We start from the raw sequence: 7,353 nt of genomic DNA, 5'->3' as shown, positions 1-7,353 counted from the left end.
ACAGTTCCCTACTCAGGTCCAAGTCAACCCCCAAAATGGTCTGGTTTCCTGAGACAACTGCTGGTCTTAAAAACAAGGCAAACTCCTCCTAGCCTGGCCTGGACACAACCCACTGAAGATTTGGGGACTTTGCGGAGAGCACTGAGGGCTCGTCGTCATGCTAACTCTGGATTGCGAAGGGGTCACCACTACCCCCATCACGCCCAGCTGATGCGAGTTGGTTGTGTCCTTGGAACCTGTCAAGTACAGAACCTCAGCCACAGGCTCTATCAGCTTATTGGCCAGAGTGGAAGAGAAGACACTTCCCCCATCAACCCCAGAAGCCCCCATAGTTATGGATGAGTTAGGTGCAACACCAAATGTTCACAGCAAGTCTATCAATCCCTCTGGTTATTTATCACTTAATGTATTAGTCTTTGTTTCAGAGGTTGGTGTACTCCATAAAATGCTAATCTATGTCACAAGGACTAGTAAGGACTACAGCTCCTAAAATGACTGATATGCTCCTATACTTTCTCTACTGTGATGAGCAGACTCAAAGTGGAGTTCAAATTCAAGATGACCCCCCCCCCCCCCCAACCACCGCCACCCTGGGAACTTTGCTTTTTAAAAGACAGAATGGTCTTGTAAAGTCAAACCCAGTGGCCTCAGTTTTATATCCTAATCCTTCTAATGATAAATGAAGGCTTGTCTTCAACACCAATGCAGACTGACCTTGCCAGTAATTATTATCCCTTGGCTCATAGATCAAACACTCAAACCCTTGATGGGGATTTCAAATTGCACTCAGTGCCAGAGTCCTGTCAGTTCCAATCTGTCCACAAGGTATAATAATGATGAACCTTTTTACCTCTTTTTTAACCCAACTTTTTTACTTCTTATACCCTTTTGCAACTCCTGTGCCCTTTTGAATTGCATGTTTCATGTCAATATGATATCTCTGAACAGTCCTCAAGTTTTCAGCTGATATCCAACTGGGAATTTCTTCTTCTTCTTTGGTCCAAGAATGTCAGTCACTCTATTTGAACCCAGCCACAGTACTTGAATTGCAAAATATTTTAAGAGCATTCTGAGTGAAGGTTGAACCACATAAACAGCACTTTGTAAAGGAAAGACGAGGGTCAGCGTCCAGGGCCACGAAAGATATCTGAACAGAAAGTGAGTTCACAAAGGATCAGTTTTAGAGTTGTATTATAGTTATTGCCACAGTAGGTGGCAAACTGAAACTTGGAGCCATGGATCAGTGCTCAAGTAGTTTTCCTTCTCAGTGGGAAGTATGAAATATTTATACTATCAAGTGATTTATAAATTGTTCTTGTAATGCAGAACTTTGGGTTGACAGCAGTGTAAAAAACCTGACCTGCAGTAATCCCACAGTAGGGTTTGCCGCCAGTCAGTACACTCAACACAGATGCATAAATACAAATTGCATATCTGGCTTTACTAAAGGCATATTCATAGTTTACATGGGGTCATCCAGCTTTGCATTTATTAGATTACAGTGATTTTATAATTAGAAAGAGAAACCTTGAGGGTGAACTCATATAGGTCACATGTTGAATGCTTAAAGGGTTTAAATAAGCCCAGACAGACTAAAAAAACAAATGGTACACATTGCTGGATTTTAATGAGAGACCACAGTGACCAAAATGTTTGGTGTGTGAATGCCCAGTTTCAAATATGTATTAAAAAGTAAACAAACAAACAAAAAGCATAGTGTAATCAAAAGTACATGCTCAAACTTTTTTTTGTCTTTTTTTATGTCCACCTCTGAAATGTGGGTGGAGGGGGGGGGGGGGGGGTGAATGACAGATGGGGGATAACTGAGGTCAGGCTGTCTGCACAAAGCTTTGTAACATTTTACAAATACATGCACAGATCACTATAAGAAATATAATTATGATGTATATTACTTACATAGATATAAAAACCCATTCCAAGTCATGCCTCATTTGAATATGTATAGAGAGGTTGAAGTTTAATTTGCTATATACATATTCTATTATTTTTCTCAGTCATCTTGAGTTTTATTATTCTAGCCATCTTCTTTTTGTTTCCTGTTCTTTTACAACCATGAAAATTTGGTATTTTTCAGAAAAAATCACATATACCTGAGAATACTTGACAAATTGAATGATTAGATATGAATCCACATCATGTAATAAAAAAAAATAATAGTAAAAAATAATTGTTTTCCCTTTTTTTAATGTTTTGTCATGCTCCTGAATTGCCTCTGTGCTCATGGAGCCCTGGAGCTCACAGGGTGATAATCAATCGTTCATTAGTCTTAAATCTAATCTGTTCAAAGAAAAGCTGAGGTGAAACATGCTATTCTCTCTGCTGTAATGGGGCGAATCATTGTCTTGTGACAGATCATTAAAAGGCTTTTAAAATGCTGAAACACCCTGATGAACTTCTTTCTAGAATGTGCTCTTTCACATATTTGAGCCACCATTGGCAGCCTATCAGAATTCTTATCTCATGTGTGATCTGTTCTTTGGACCATTGTGCTCCCTATCTTTTACGCAGTATTTTTTTGTGACATTGGACATTGCATCATGTTGAGTTGTGTGTTTAACTGTGCACAACCGCTAATACCTCCCCTTTAGTGTCAAGAGAAATGCTGAGAGCTTTCATGGTTCTCGATAATAAAACATACAGGAAAGAATGCAGAACTGTAAAATGTTAGTTTTTTTTAAGAAACAGAAAATCCAGGAGGAAGGTTTGTTTTGACTGATTTTCTGTTCAAAAGTCACATGAACTCTCTTAGAGTCACGGGAAAGCACTTTAATGCGGATATGTGTGTCGATACTTTCTCACAACTTGAATTTCACTCACTGTAATGCAACTCTTCAATGATAGACAAGGTGATGATAGACAATTCAATGATATTGCATTTGAGATTGTCTGCAAATGTTTTAAGATGTAGGTGCACTCCATGTTGCCACAAAATGACTGTTAATTTCACATGTACCTGTAAAGAAATAGGCATATTCAGCCAAACTATTTCTAAAGAATTATTTAAGTTATCTTTGTATGTTACCAAAAACTATTTATCTCCTCAGACATGACCTTATTTTGGAAGATTTGACAATGTCATTCTCTGAAAAATAAAGAACTATACTGTCGCATGATGTATAGAGTGATTTGTATGTGTGTGTATATGTGTGTGTGCGTTCATGTTCTTGTACTTACTACTTACGGAGGACCAGCAAAAGTTTTTAACCAATGGAGTGAGGACATAGTCCTATATATCTTTTTTTTTTTTTTTGAAAGGTCCTCGCCTGTGTTCAAAAATGGTTTAGGTCCCCTTTCATTTCACACACTTTTGAACTCTTGCGTGAGGGGGTTATTCTGGTAGTGCATCAAAATTATTCCAACACTGGGATAATGTTTGCTCAGTAGGTAGTGTTGAAGTACGCCGACTTCACCGGGTCCGTTGATGAGAAGAGATCAACCGGAGTCGTCTGCTTGAGACAAATCAACACTTTATTTCACACAACAAAGCAGACACAGATATATCTGGAGACTCCACTACATGCACCTTGAGAGTGCAGCAGAGAGTCTGAATAAGATATTAACAGACAGTGAATATATGCTTGAAGCCACACCTTTTTTGCATATGTAATTTTACACTCATGCAAATCACACTTCTTGATTGGTACTTCAGCCTCCTGCACAGTCAGGTCGTCTTGTCCTGTTGTTTTTGTCATTCAGCCTTGACAGTTGGGTGCAACTAGCAGCTTGCACAACTTAATACAAACAATCACGTCATGTACTTATACACAATAAACTCCTGATATGGTGGTGACATATGAACAGAACATGATCAAAAGGTCACTTTCTCACAGTAGCTCTATTCATTTTTAAGTATAAATCCTTAAGTAACCAATCACTTTACAGCAGAAAAAACATATGCTTTGTTTGTGCAAATAAACAAAAATGCTTAATACTACTGTAACACCCGTCCCATGTAGCTAGTTGGATATTTCAAATGTTGTAGTACTATGGGTGGGGTCCTGGGTACATATATCTGGGTTTCAAAGTGAAATGAACTTATCAGTTTTTTTTAATGACTAGCAGAAATATGAAATGTCTATTTATATGGCGGTGCCTCCACTTAGCAGGAAAATACATTAAGTTTTTAAAGATATTAAGATTCTAACTCCCACTAAGAATTGTTTAACCTACACTACTTAACAAAGTTATGTCAACAGGTCCCACAAAACAGTGTTGTTTAAATAGGAAAAGCAAATTACTATTAATGTGAAGAACACATATTAAGTAAATGTAACTTAACTTCTTACCTTAAAGCTACATGACATTATTATATTGGATAAACACAACAATATTGTGTTGGGTTTACTGATAATCATATTAAGTTAACACTAAAATGGGGTGAGTTCAATTAACTTAACAAAAATGAACACTATTAACGTGGTAGGTTTGTGTTAATGCAACACCCTAGTTGTACTGGCTAAATCGAAAAGTTAAATAAATACAATTTAAGTTGCTTAATTTCACTTAAGCCTTTATTTTACTCTGGAAACAGTAAACAGTGGGACTATTACATATGATGTGTACAATTGTGTATGTAACATTATACACACATTCGCATTTACTGAAACTGAAAATATACTTGTGAAATAAAATAAAGAGTGTATATATATATATATATATATATATATGTATATATTTATTTATTTATTACCATGTTACTCTTTTAGTCCCACATCTTTACATCTTTTAAATTTCACATTTGTTGAACCGTCTAAGTTTTATAGATAACTTCAAAATATTTGGTTAACTACAAGCTGGTCAACCTGGAGGTTATGTTTACTGAAAATATCAAAAGTTATGCTGTGTGATATAGGCAGCGCTGCTGAGGTCAAAATGAAATGTAACTCCTCAAGCAAGCTATCAAATGCTGAACATCTTAATTTTACCTTCATAAATTCCAACTCTTTCACTTTTGCAAAAATATCAAACATGATTACAGATGAAAAAAAAACAAACAAAACAATGTCTTGAAAGAAGACAATTGAGTACAGCATCAGTCCACAGTACCAAGTCAGAACAAACCGAGATCCAATCCAAGTCCACTTCTCGTCTATAGTCTTAGTAGCAATTTACTCATGCAGTTTGTTTTTGAGGACTTGCACCTTTGTGGAGAGCTTGTTCCTATCCAATCCCATCACCACTTTTTGAAGAAACTCAAAAGTGTATAGCAGGTCCTTGGGATAGCTTAAGTTTAAACAGTAGATCACGCCAAACAGGGTTGCGCAGCCATTTGCCACATCTATCAGGTCTAGCAGCACCGTACATCCTTCAACAATGACTCCAACATCCTCCAGTGAATCTGCTGGCTCTGCTCCCTCCTGTTTCACAGCGTAGACGCCCAACACCACTTTCTCCATTTCTCTCGCTGCACTTTCATCAACATCCTCAAAATGGCAGGAAGAAAAATATTATTAATGTACTGTATATTTTCCATTAATATTTGCCAGTTTATTCAAAGAATAGGACTGGCACTTGTTTGTTGAACAATTAATCTAATTTATCCTATTAGGAAGTACTAGTTTGGGCCACAGAGCTCTGTTGCACCATGGTTTGCAGAAACAGCTTCAAAAATGAATAATTTAAAGAATATACAGTAGCAGCCACTTCAAATTTCCCACGCCTTCTGGCTGCCAGCCAAAGACCTTCCAACTTCCAGCTAACCACCATCCCCTCACCTTTCTGGGGGTGTGCCCAGATTCCACTGTAACGCGATCATCTATTCAATTACATTGTATCACCATGAGCTGGAGCTTACCTCACAGAAACACACAAACCAACAGAACCAAGAACATCGGAGCCCTGATTTTCAGTGGTGGAATGTAACTAGCTACTACAATCATCTACAACAGGGCTGAAACGTTTCCTCAAGTAATTAGAGTACTAAAATTCCTTGAGGTAATCTTTTTTGTCTTGAGGCCTTGTGTAAATCTGAACAACTGTACAGGAGGACTGTAATGAGTAAGACTCGCAGAATACTGACGGACTCTGAAAATAACTTAAAATAATGACTTAGGGCATGAAAATAATTACTTCTGTCATTTTGAAAAAAAAAAACTCACTATTTTGAAAGACAACGTCAATATGACGCCTAATTATTTTAGTCTCCAAGTTAGGCTATTTTTGAAGAGGAAATCTGGCACAGAGCCAGCCCCCGCTGTGTTACGGCAAGCTTGTGAGGGGGAACATTATGAATGTCTCACCTTAATATCATGATTTTGTAAACACCAAATCACTTCTTATAATGAATTTCGTTAGTTTTTACTGTGAAGTTTGGAAAATGTCGACAATGACGATGTGTTTTTGAATGTTTGCATCAATAGTGGTGATCTGTAGGGCAATGCGGGGGTTGAATATATGAGTATGTATAGGAGTTTCATGGTGGTTGTTTACAGAAGTGATTCCTATTATTAGCCTGCAGTGTCTTTTCTAAATTCTATCCTTGTGACCACATACTGTATATATTTAAAATGTGTCCTTTAAATGTCTGTTCTATCTTTGGAAAATCTGATGCTCAATCATCATAATTACACATAACAAGATAATTTGAGTGCCATCTAGATAGGTTTCAGGATATTAACATTACAACAGTGTCTAAAAAGTTGTATTTTCTATATCAATTAGCTATACTAAAAGCTCTGGTTGATTAACATGTCTGTATAATGTGTTATAACTCACCATGTACGTCTTCACAAGGTTGTCAGGATCTTCATTTAGGTAGACGCATAATGCTTTAAGTATGCATTCCCGTCAAACTTCCATGCTTGGATTCTGTAGGAGACAAAACAGAAACAGAAATTTTTACAAACCCTTTATTAAAATAACTTATTGTTTAATTTTTTAAACTTTTAATATTAAACTGACATAAGCAGAGAAAACTGAATGATGAAATAGAATTAACAGAATTAGAAATTATGTTAATTATGCTCATGAGTTCATTCTTTCATTATAATATACTTGATTACGATATGGCTCTAAAGCACATCTGAACTTGACTGAAAGCGAAAGACCTACGGTAACAAGAGTTAAAGAGTTACACAGTGACACCAAACTGCTTTTTTATGTTAAGAATTCAACTCCAAGTCAGGGCTTAAGTGAAAAACACATACCTGGTCCATGGTAACCATGATCAGTTCAATTCTCCCTCCTGGTGTCCCTCCCTTCTTTTTGAAAACCTTCATCAGTTGGCTAGAATAATGATCCAGTTGGGCCATAAATGTTGAAACCAGGGGGACTGTGGTAATGCGGGTGAACTCTGTGTTTACCTGCAACAAATTGACACAGAAACTCACATGA

At 37.0% G+C, this 7,353-nt stretch overlaps 1 long non-coding RNA gene across 1 annotated transcript; it reads right to left on the bottom strand.

The window, feature by feature from the left end:
* Positions 1-5,314: 5,314 nt before the first annotated feature.
* Positions 5,315-7,303, bottom strand: LOC147262227 (uncharacterized). The gene is made up of 3 exons (XR_015112521.1): positions 7,167-7,303; positions 6,736-6,828; positions 5,315-5,444 (listed from the first exon to the last, which is right to left on the bottom strand). It is a non-coding gene; the product is annotated as an uncharacterized LOC147262227 (long non-coding RNA).
* Positions 7,304-7,353: the final 50 nt, after the last annotated feature.

Source organism: Aulostomus chinensis, chromosome 4 (assembly GCF_037954235.1).
Source record: "Aulostomus chinensis isolate RoL2024-O1b breed Wild chromosome 4, RoL_Achi_v1.0, whole genome shotgun sequence".
In the NCBI taxonomy this organism is placed as follows: Eukaryota; Metazoa; Chordata; class Actinopteri; order Syngnathiformes; family Aulostomidae; genus Aulostomus; species Aulostomus chinensis.
This window is presented reverse-complemented; position numbering and strand designations above follow the sequence as displayed.